Here is a 12,400-nt window from a genome sequence, read left to right on the forward strand (position 1 = left end):
GTTTCAGTTACCACTGAGCTGCGCCAATAGGTTAAGATGATCTGTAACCCACTAGGTATCAATCACGTGTCAACCATGTGATATGCGTAGCAGGCAGGCGGAAAGTCAGAACCCCCCCCCAAAAAAAATGAAATTTATGCTTACCTGATAAATTTATTTCTTTTTCAATACGATGAGTCAACAGATTTCATCCTTACTTGTGGGATTACGCCTCCTGGTCAGCAGGAGGTGGCAAAGAGCACCACAGCAGAGCTGTATAAATAGCTCCTCCCTTCCCTCCCAACCCAATCATTCGACCGAAGTTAGGGAGAGAAAGGAAAAGCCAAGGTGCAAAGGTGTCTGAAGTTTAACAAAAATATAAAAACCTGTCTCATGCAACAGGGCGGGCCGTGGACTCATCGTATCGAAAAAGAAATACATTTATCAGGTAAGCATAAATTTCCTTTTCTTTTTAAAGATACAATGAGTCCACGGATTTCATCCTTACTTGTGGGATACAATACCAAAGCTATAGTACATGGATGAAACGGGAGGGATAAGACAGGGAGCCTAAACAGAAGGCACCACTGCTAGAAGAACCATTCTCCCCAAAACAGCCCCAGCTGAGGAAAAACATCAACAATTGTAAAATTTAGAAAAAGTGAGAAGAGAAGACCAAGTTGCAACCATGCAAATCTGATCAACAGAAACATCATTCCTGAAAGCCCAAGAGGAAACAACAGCCCTAGTGGAATGAGCCATAATTCGTTCAGGAGACTGCTATTCAGCAGTTTCGTATACAAAAAAGATGATACTCCTCAAACAAAAAGAAAGAGTTAGTCGTGGCTTTCTGACCCCTACGATTCCCAGAAAAAAACAACAAACAATGAAAAAAGATGATTGTCTAAAATCCTAAGGCGCTTGAAAGCAGAACTGTAAAGCACGGACTACGTCTAATCATGTAACAGACGATCCTTCCTAGAAGGAGGATTAGGACACAAGAAAGGAACAACCAGCTCCTGAGAAACACAGTCTTGTTTGAAACAACTGTAGGAAGAAAATCAAGCTTTGCACGTAACACCACCTTATCCAAATGAAAAATAAGATAAGGAGAATATATCGTAATGGCCAAAGCACAGACACATGTCTGCAGAAGCCATAGTAACTAAAAAGATAACTTTCCAAGATAATAACGGAATATCTATGGAAGACCTAGGTTCAAACGGAACACCGTAATAAATTCTAAGAACAAAATGTAAACTCCAAGGAGGAGCAAACGGTATAACTACAGGCCTGACCCTAGTCACAGCCTGACAAAAAGATGGAACATCTGGAACACCTGCCAAACGTATGTGTAACAAATAGATAAAGCAGAAAAAGGAAAATCCTTTTAAAGAACCTGCGGAAAACCCCTTCTCCAAATCATCTTGGAGAAAAGATAAAATCAGAAAGATAAAATCCTGGGAATCCAAACTGTACTCCATGAGTAACCCATAGATTCACACCATAAAAATATCTACGCCATAGCTTATGGTAAATATTTCCAGGAACAGGCTAAAGAATCTGAATTAAAATGATTATGACAGAATCAGAAAAAACCCCGCTTAGATAAAAGTAAGCGTGCAATCTCCAAACAGTCAGCTGCAGAGAGAACAGAATCAAGAGACAGAAGGGACCCTGAATGCAAAGGTCCCTCCTAAATGGAAACTGCCAAGATGGCAGAGATGTCATGTCTACCAGAACTGCATACCAAACTTGCGAGGCCACGCAGGAGGAGCGATTCGAGCAATAACCCGAGAAAGGAACGCGAACAGGGAAAAGAGATATGCGAGGCTGAAAGACCAAGAAACCGCCAAAGCATCCATCAGCGCGGCCTGGGATCCCTAGACCTGGACCCATAGATAGGAAGCTCGACAATTTAACGAGATGCCATGATATCCAACACCGGCCGACCCCATTCGAGAATCGTATTGGAAACTACTTCCAGATGGAGTTCCCACTAATGCGACCGGAATCTAATGAATTGGACCGAAGCCAACTGAGGCCAAGACCAAAACACAACGAAAATCACACAGTCCTAGAATATGGAGGGGAAGGAGAGACTCTGCCTGAGTCCATACTCCCTGAGCCTCTAAAAAGCTCCAGACTGCTCCCCATCCCAAAAGGCTGGCATCCGTCATCACAAACACCCATGAAGTACTACGAAAGCATGTCCCCTGGGACATACGATCCAGAGACAACCACCATGGAAGAAAATCCCTCATCTAGGGATATGTGATGGAACAAATCTGTATAATCTCCATTGCACTGCCTGAACATACTTAGCTGTAGAGGCCTGAAATGAAACCGAGCAAACGGTATGATGTCCACTGTCGCCACCATCAATCCGAGTACCTCCAGGGACTGAGCCACTGAAGGACGAGGAGTAAACTGAAGGGCTCGACAAATATTCAGAATCTTAGACTTTCTGACCTGCATCAGAAAAAATTTCCATGGGCACAGAGACGATCAGAGACCCCCTCTGTGGAATAAACGAACTCTTCCTCAGGAAGATAGAACAAGGTCAGAATGGTACCTGGTTAGGTGAAGAGACGCCTTCTGGATAGAATATCGTCCAGATAAGGTGCCACCGCAATACCCCGCGGTCTTAGTACCGCCAGTACAGACCATAGAACCTTAGTGAAAATTCTGGGTGCCGTGGCAGACCAAAAGGAAGAGCCACAAACTGAAAAAGTGAGTCCAGAAAGGTAAACCTCAGAAACTTGTGAAGATCTCTGTGGATAGACACATGCAGCTATGCATCCTTAGATCCACTGTTGTCACAAATTGACCCTCCTGAATCAATGGAAGGATAGTGAAAATGGTAACCATCCGGAATGATGAAAAACCGAGACACATGTTTAGACTCTTGAGGTCTAAAGAGGCCTGAGGGTTCCTTCCCTTATGGGAATTTCAAAACAAATTTGAATAAGACCCCAGCCCCTATTCCAGTATTGGAACGGAACCAATCACTCCTGGAAAGGAGAGACTCCATGTAAGAGAGGTCTCTTATGTAAAGGAAGAACGCCTCTCCTCTTATCCAAACCTGGGCCGGGTGCAAAGCCTCCATGCTGAATTGGAAACAGCAGCAGGCTCCTTGGATTGTTCACCCCTGATCGAAGAGTGGGTGGGACTCCGAGTGGATCAGATAGTCTCCTATGTCGATAAAAAAGAGTAGTCAACCTTTCAGCTGGGTTCATATACCCTAAAATTAAAATCCAACTATCCTCTAAGGGTATAGATCACATAGCTACATCAAAGTACATATGTGTACATAGGTATTGTGTACTTGTAACGCGCGGCTAATCCCCTGTAAGGGTCTCAAGGCGCAGCTCATTTTATCAACCTCGTAAGGATGAAAGACTGAGTGGACCCTGCCGGGGAACGAACCTGCAACCCCTGGGTTGCTACAGAGCTCAGCCACAATGTCATATGCCAGGCTGAATCAGTATGCTGAGCTATCTATCCGGCTCTTCCACCCGTGAGCAGCTACTGTGAGAGCAACTTGCTTCACTGAACAGTATAGTACCCCCAGCGCTTTCCCAACAGCAAGGGAGAAACTAACAACACTCTCAAAAAATCAAAGGAGGAAGAGCAAGACACCTGGTAAATAGACGCTAAGGTCTGAGGACAATAGAAAATATTAAACATTGTCAGAACACTACTTGTAGCTTCTGAGACAATACTAACTATAAAAAAGGATATCTCGTAATACATGGGGAACTTAAAAATTATGCATGCTTTTAAAAGCAAATTCGGTAGCCTGCAAATCATGGTTTCAGGTGAGGCTATTTGAAACCCACCAGTGAAAGTGGACTCGCTGTGTGGAACACATAGCCGCAGCTGGATTTCACACCTTCAGCCGTTAAAGCAGCAAAGTTTAACACTAGTCCCTTGTGGGACACCAGTCCAAATTAGTACAAAACCATAACATTCAAGTCACCCCCCTATTCACTCTTACTGTGACTGCAAAAGATATATTGAAAACACATATGTGCAACGCTTTATTGAATGTATAATAAATAATTTGCAGACTCCAGCTAAACCTAGAAGAGTCTGCACGCTACCGGATTGAACACCAAGAAATAGTAGGATCTTAAGTGCTTTTGTGCTTGTGAAGCTGCCCTGCTGCTATTTACAACTAACACAGCAAAAAAGGCATCCCCCAGAAAGCTGTTTTTCCAAGCAGCTAAAAGAAAAATTGTCATCAAAAGTCTCTCTGCTGAACAAGCAGAGAAGACCTCTTCCGGGACCAAAAAAACGCGCAAACAAAAGTGTGAAACTAAGCCCCGCCCATCGTGGGCGTAACTCACTAAATCTCCCGGGCGGCTTAAGGTATATACAAAATGAAGCCGTCGGGAGAGCTAACATTCAACATGGCAAATAAAGAAATAAACAAAACCTCTTAGTAGGCTATTCAAATTAAAACAAGCCGTTGGGAACCTCAAAAACGCGAAATAAGACTCGGTTATAAATATCTGAAATCTCCCTGTCGCCTTTTTTGAATAAGACATAGGGAGTGAAAACTGTACCCTTCACATGGAATAGAATAACCCTCCCCATCGGCTACCAGTTAAGTAATGTAGGCCGTTAAGAGCAGGGAGAAATACCATTCTTAAGGCGCTACTTATTGCAAGCCGTAGGGAACGAAGTCTGCACCAACCATAACAGTTGTCAAGATGAGTCACTACAAAACTCCCTGTCGGCTGCAAATTTCCGTATTGTAAGCCATATGGGGAAGGGACATTTATGCATAATATCGTAGTACACATCACAAACTCCTATATCGGCTGCTAAATCTAGTTTCTTAAAGCCATTAAAGACATTAGCATAGCCTCCCTGTCGGCTGCTACATTTAGCAGTGGAAGCCGTCGGGAACAGAGACATGAAATATTCATGCATTACCTAGATATGCTTAATAAAAATAACCCTTGCAAGCGGCTGCGAATCTTAGGATCGGAAGCCATGGTGAGCAGGGACATGTACCATTCATAAAAGCCTAATGCACTTGGTGTTCCCAGGCGGTCTCCCATCCATGTACTGACCAGGCCTGGCCCTGCTTAACTTCCGAGATCAGACAGGATCGGGTGCATTCAGGGTAGTGTGGCGGTAGACTGTCAGCCGTTAATGTTAGAAAAGTACGCTGATGGGAGCTTGGACATGCAGCATAACGTTTCACCGTAACATGCTGAACAAATACAAACCTCCCCTATGGCTGTGAACTGTAGTATTGCCAGTCGTAAGGAGTCGGGACATGTACGAAACATGTATAATCATGCTGAAACAGACTAAACCGCCCAGTCGGCTGCCATCTTTTAATGCAAGCCAAAGGGAACAGAGAGCATGGCAGAAGTGTTTAGTCAAAAATAACAAAGCCACTCTCACGTCCTAGCAGCAACTGCCCCATAACTTACCCTCTCTCTTAGGGATACAGTTATCCATAAATATATAAAAATATAGTGCCAAATATTTCTGTGTACCCACTCCAGCAAACAAAATTCAGCACTTACCTGAACACCCTGCCCGGCTTGCGAGGCTCTTAAGTTCTCCTCACATTGGCCTGTGAAAATAACAAAAAGTGCTGAGTCAATCTCTTCCCTCAGACTTTTGCAGGTAGGGCAGCAAAACATGTATGGGAGGCGCAGTGAGAATAATGTCCCAAAAGTTCCCATTGCTTTAAAGCCACCAAATGCTTCTCATTGTACTGAAGAGACTGGTCTGGTCTAGGCTACACCCCAGAACAAAATAGTACACTGTGGCACTACTTATAAAAATAATAAACACTTGATTGAAGAATCTATAACTAACACCTCACTTTGCCTCTTCCTATCACTAACACAGGCAAAGAGAATGACTGGGTTGGGAGGGAAGGGAGGAGCTATTTATACAGCTCTGCTGTGGTGCTCTTTGCCTCCTCCTGCTGACCAGGAGTAGTAATCCCACAAGGATGAAATCCGTGGACTCATCGTATCTTGAAAAAGAAATTAAAAAATTTAAATTAAAAAAAAATTGTGCTGAAGCAGGGACACACCTACACACTGCCGCTGACACACTAAAGTGTCACAACACACAGTTTGGAAAGCACTGGGTTAAGGCAATGACAAAAGGCATGTGTGTAGCTACCAGCTAGCTCCCAGTAGTGCACTGCTGTTCTTGAGCCTTCCTAGGTATACTTTACAGCAAAGAAAGCTCAATGCTAACTTAACTTAAAAGGACATGAAACCCAAAAAAAATTATTTCATGATTTAGGTAGAACATACAAAGTTCAACAGCTTTCCAGTTTACTTCTATTATAAAATTTGTATTATTTTCTTGATATAATTTGTTTAACCCCTTAGTGACCGAGGACGTGCAGGGTACGTCTGAAAAAAAAAGGCAGTTAACGCCTGACGACGTACCCTGCACGTCCTCGGCTAAAGTGAGTGCTGGAAGCGATCAAGATCGCTTCCAGGCACTATTACAGTACTGCAGGGATGCCTCGATGTCTGGGCATCCCTGCAGTGCTGTTACGGAGTGCCGGGACCGGAGCGATCACTCCCCCTTGAGTGATCACTTCCGGTATTGCTCCACGTGGAGCCCGGCAGTGCAGCAGAGCATCGGAAGCGATCGGACACGCTTCCGATGCTCTGCTAGTGTGCTAAGTGCCTCGGTGGGTCGAGGCACTTAGTTAGTATATAAATCAAAGTAAAAATGTAAAAAAAAAATATAATATATAAAATAATAAAGCCCACATATAGCGCCCCCCCCCTCCCCCATGAGGCTTCCAAAATGGCGATGCCCGGTGCATCATGGGGCATCTGGGGGTGTCCCTAGCCTGTCTCACCATAGGGGCAAGCTAGGGTCACCCAATCTGAGCCTTCTTAGAAAAAAAAAAAATAATAATAAAATACCCCATTTGTCTGATCATGTCAATATTTGTAAATATTGACTCTGATCAGTGTGGATCTCCCTCCCTCTCCTCACTTGCCATTTTGTTGGAGAAAGAGAGAGACCTGTATTTTAGCAGAGAGAGATTTATTTCTTTTATTTGTTAAAAAATTTAAAATCCAAAGGCTCTTTTCAGAGCCATTAACCCCTAGCTTGCCAGTGATCACTATAAATCACTGGCAGTAGCACAGCTGCACTTTTTTTTGCTGTCTGTGCATTTTTTTAGGGGTTAATTTTTGTTGTTGTATTTTTTTTTAAAAACTCAAAGGCTCCTTTCAGAGCCATTTAGCTAATTTAATTTAATTTAAAGACTATTTAACCCCTAGCTTGCCAGTGATCGCTATACATCACTGGCATTAGCATAGCTGTAATTTTTTGCTGTCTGTGCATTTTTTAGGGGTTAATTTTTGTTGTTGTAATTTTTTAAAAACCTAAACGCTCCTTTCAGAGCCATTTAGCTAATTTAATTTAATTTAAATAGTATTTAACCCCTAGCTTGCCAGTGATCGCTATACATCACTGGCATTAGCATAGCTGTACATTTTTGCTGTCTGTGAATTTTTTTAGGGGTTAATTTGTGTTGTTGTAATTTTTTAAAAAACCAAAGGCTCCTTTCAGAGCCATTTAGCTAATTTAATTTAATTTAAAGAGTATTTAACCCCTAGCTTGCCAGTGATCGCTATAAATCACTGGCATTAGCATAGCTCTACATTTTTGCTGTCTGTGCATTTTTTTAGGGGTTAATTTTTGTTGTTGTAATTTTTTAAAAACCTAAACGCTCCTTTCAGAGCCATTTAGCTAATTTAATTTGATTTAAAGAGTATTTAACCCCTAGCTTGCCAGTGATCGCTATAAATCACTGGCATTAGCATAGCTGTACTTTTTTTTAAAAAAACCCAAAGGCCATTTAGTTAATTTAATTTAAAGAGTATTTAACCCCTAGCTTGCCAGTGATCGCTATAAATCACTGGCATTAGCATAGCTGTACTTTTTTTTAAAAAAAAACCCAAAGGCCATTTAGTTAATTTAATTTAAAGAGTATTTAACCCCTAGCTTGCCAGTGATCGCTATAAATCACTGGCATTAGCATAGCTGTACTTTTTTTTAAAAAAACCCAAAGGCCATTTAGTTAATTAATTAATTTTGGTTTTCTGTGACAGATACAAAAATGTCACAGAAAAGATATAGTGTTGAGGAGGCGTATGCCATCCTTGCGTCAGAGTCAGATGCCTCTATGTCTGACTCAGACCCCAATTTTGACCCTGCCATATGCTCAGATACATCATTAGATGCAGTCTCAACTGATAGTGATGTATCTGTGGCTGCTAGCCCCCCTGCCAGCCCCCCTGCCAGCCCCCCTGCTAGAAGGAGGCGTGTTGCTGCCATTGCCGCTGAAGAGTGGGTAACGCCTCATCTCCAGAGGCCAGATATCCCACCCTTCACAGCAAATGCTGGCATAAATATAGATGTGGCAGGTTTTAGCCCCCAACAGTTTCTGGAGGTGTTTCTGGGTGATGATGTATTGGGGAACATTGTCGCCCAAACTAATTTATATGCCCATCAGTACCGTGCTGCAAAGCCTGAAACATATTTGGCAAAGCAGCAATGGGCCCCCATCAATGTGCCAGAATTTAAAAAATTCTGGGCATTGACTATGCTGATGGGCATCATAAAGAAACCCTCCGTTCGCTCCTACTGGAGCAGTAGCCCCATCTGCTCTACCCCCATTTTCTCCCAGAGTATGTCGAGGCAGAGATATGAAATGATTCTTCATTTCATGCACTTCAGCGACAACAGCCTGTGCCCCCCTAGGGAGCATCCCCAATTTGACAGGCTGTATAAAATCCGCCCCCTGATTACCCACTTTTCTGCCAGGTTTGCAGAGGCTTATACACCTGGAAGGAATATATGCGTTGATGAATCCCTGATGAAGTATAAGGGAAGGCTGGGATTCAAGCAGTATATTCCTTCCAAGCGCTCCAGGTATGGGGTAAAGGTGTATAAGCTCTGTGAGAGCGAGACTGGGTATACTCAGGCCTTCCGGGTGTATGAGGGAAAGGATAGCCACCTTGACCCTCCAGGTTGCCCAGAACATATGGGAACCACTGGCAAGATTGTCTGGGACCTGATATTACCCCTAATGAACAAAGGGTATCACTTGTACTTAGACAATTTTTATACAAGTGTCCATTTGTTCAAGCTACTGTATTGCTTTGATACAGTAGCTTGCGGTACTATTATAAAGAACCGCAAAGGTTTCCCAGGACAACTTGTACGCACCCGGCTACGAAGGGGGGGAGACCTCTGCTCTGCGCCAAGAGGAGCTGTTGGCACTGAAGTACAGAGACAAGAAGGATGTATACCTTCTTACCACCATCCACACAGAGAGGACGGTGGCGGTCTCTGTACGTGGCAGAGCTGAGATCATAAGGAAGCCAGTGTGCATCAAATCTTATAACCGGCATATGGGTGGGGTTGATCTGGCAGATCAGCTGCTGCAGCCCTACCTAATTATGCGGAAGACAAGGGCCTGGTACAAAAAGGTTGCAATTTACCTAATGCAGATTGCAACCCACAACGCTTTTTTGTTGTTCAAAAAAGCAAACCCCGGAATGAAACTGACTTTTTTACAATTTCAGCTCCAGATCATTTCGGGGATTTTGTACCATGATGCACCTGCTCCCCGGGCGGTGATGGGAGAGAGCAGAGTTGGGGCTACTCATTTTATTTTTAAAATCCCCCCTACTGCCGCAAAGCAGAGACCACAAAAAAAATGCAGAGTCTGTACCAAGAGGGGGCAGAGAAGGGACACTGTATATCACTGTCCTGATTGCCCTGGACAGCCTGGACTCTGCATTGGGGACTGCTTCAAGCGGTACCATACAATGGTCAATTTTTAAAAAATAAATAAATTTGCTGTTATTTTTTTTTTGTTATGTTTACTGTTAAATTTTTTGTTATTTTTTTACTTTTAATATGCCAGATTTTTACATTTCACTAATATATTTTTTTTTCTAAAATGGGGCTGTTCTTTTTTTTTTTTTTTACAAAAACCCCTGTCAAACCTATGCATGGGGACATAGGTGTACTCAGGGTGCCTAGCAGAAAACAACCTGTAGTATTTTTTTTGCACTAACTTACAACAGTCTCTCCTAAATCATAGTCAAAAAGCAATGTGTGTGTAAAAATGAAAATTGAAAAAATGCCACCATACACTTTCTCCAATTTTTTTAGCTAAAACAGTTACTTCAAATGCATCAAAGCACACCATATACAATACCTTGGGGTGTCAACATTTCAAAAATATGCACATTCATGGCAATAAATAAAAGTGGGGTTTACAATAGGCCCCAAACTAAAGATAGGCCTATCAGAAGAAATACTCTCACTTAATAACTAAAATCACAAGTCATAAAATTGTAACATAACCTTCCCAAAATCCTGGCAAACCTATGCATGGGGGGCATAGGTGTACTCAGGGTGCCTAGCAGAAAACAACCTGAAGTATTTTTTTGCACTAACTTACAACAGTCTCTCCTAAATCATAGTCAAAAAGCAATGTGTGTGTAAAAATGAAAATTGAAAAAATGCCACCATACACTTTCTCCAATTTTTTTAGCTAAAACAGTTACTTCAAATGCATCAAAGCACACCATATACAATACCTTGGGGTGTCAACATTTCAAAAATATGCACATTCATGGAAACAAATAAATTGGGGTATGTTAAAATACCCCCAAAAAGACAATAGGCAAAGAAAATATGTTAAATGTGAAAAAAAAATCACAAACGCATGTTGGACATTTGGCATTACACCCCCCGAACAAGCCAAGAAACTTATGCATAGGTGGTATCACTGTACTCAGGAGATGTTGGTGAACACATATTGGGGTCTTCTTTGGCAGTAACACATAACAGGAGCTGAGAATTCATGTCTAAAGTACAATGTGTGTGAAAAATAACACACAAAAAATGACTGCCTAATAGTTTGACAAAGAATTAGTGCATGGAAAGTGTTAAAATACCAGCATTTGAAATACCCTAGGGTGTCTACTTTTCAAAAATATATGGTTTGATGGGGGTAAATTACATTGGCCGGCTTCAGAAATGTCCTACATAGGACATGGGTGCATGGGATGTGAAAATTCCAAGTTGAAAAACTGGAATGCGCCCCCTAAAAATAAGGCCTTTTAGCCCCCAGAGAACCCAACACACCTATACATGGGTGGTATCACTGTACTCAGGAGATGTTGTTGAATACATATTGAGTTTTTTTTTGGCAGTAACACATAACAGGGACTGAGAATATATGCCTAAAGTACAATGTGTGTGAAAAATAATGCAAAAAAATGACTACCTAAAAGTTTGACAAAGACTAGTGGTTGAATTAGTGCATGGAAAGTGTTAAAATACCAGCATTTGAAATACCCTAGGGTGTCTACTTTTCAAAAATATATGGTTTGATGGGGGTAATTTACATTGGCCGGCTTCAGAAATGTCCCAAATAGGACATGGGTGCATGATGACAGATGTGAAAATTCCAAGTTGAAAAACTGGAATGCGCCCCCTAAAATTAAGGCCTTTTAGCCCCCAGAGAACCCGACACACCTATACATGGGGGGTATCACTGTACTCAGGAGATGTTGTTGAATACATATTGAGTTTTTTTTTGGCAGTAACACATAACAGGGACTGAGAATATATGCCTAAAGTACAATGTGTGTGAAAAATAATGCAAAAAAATGACTACCTAAAAGTTTGACAAAGACTAGTGGTTGAATTAGTGCATGGAAAGTGTTAAAATACCAGCATTTGAAATACCCTAGGGTGTCTACTTTTCAAAAATATATGGTTTGATGGGGGTAATTTACATTGGCCGGCTTCAGAAATGTCCCAAATAGGACATGGGTGCATGATGACAGATGTGAAAATTCCAAGTTGAAAAACTGGAATGCGCCCCCTAAAATTAAGGCCTTTTAGCCCCCAGAGAACCCGACACACCTATACATGGGGGGTATCACTGTACTCAGGAGATGTTGTTGAATACATATTGAGGTTTTTTTTGGCAGTAACACATAACAGGGACTGAGAATATATGCCTAAAGTACAATGTGTGTGAAAAATAATGCAAAAAAATGACTACCTAAAAGTTTGACAAAGACTAGTGGTTGAATTAGTGCATGGAAAGTGTTAAAATACCAGCATTTGAAATACCCTAGGGTGTCTACTTTTCAAAAATATATGGTTTGATGGGGGTAATTTACATTGGCCGGCTTCAGAAATGTCCCAAATAGGACATGGGTGCATGATGACAGATGTGAAAATTCCAAGTTGAAAAACTGGAATGCGCCCCCTAAAATTAAGGCCTTTTAGCCCCCAGAGAACCCGACACACCTATACATGGGGGGTATCACTGTACTCAGGAGATGTTGTTGAATACATATTGAGGTTTTTT

At 42.0% G+C, this 12,400-nt stretch overlaps 1 protein-coding gene and 1 pseudogene across 2 annotated transcripts in view; both read right to left on the reverse strand.

Moving 5' to 3' along the window:
* Positions 1 to 12,400, reverse strand: part of AHCTF1 (AT-hook containing transcription factor 1) — a 178,983-nt gene that overhangs the window by 28,281 nt on the left and 138,302 nt on the right. The gene's annotated exons all lie outside the window — the stretch shown is intronic.
* Positions 5,015 to 5,133, reverse strand: LOC128658365 (uncharacterized; annotated as a pseudogene).

This window comes from Bombina bombina, chromosome 4 (assembly GCF_027579735.1).
Source record: "Bombina bombina isolate aBomBom1 chromosome 4, aBomBom1.pri, whole genome shotgun sequence".
NCBI lineage: Eukaryota > Metazoa > Chordata > Amphibia > Anura > Bombinatoridae > Bombina > Bombina bombina.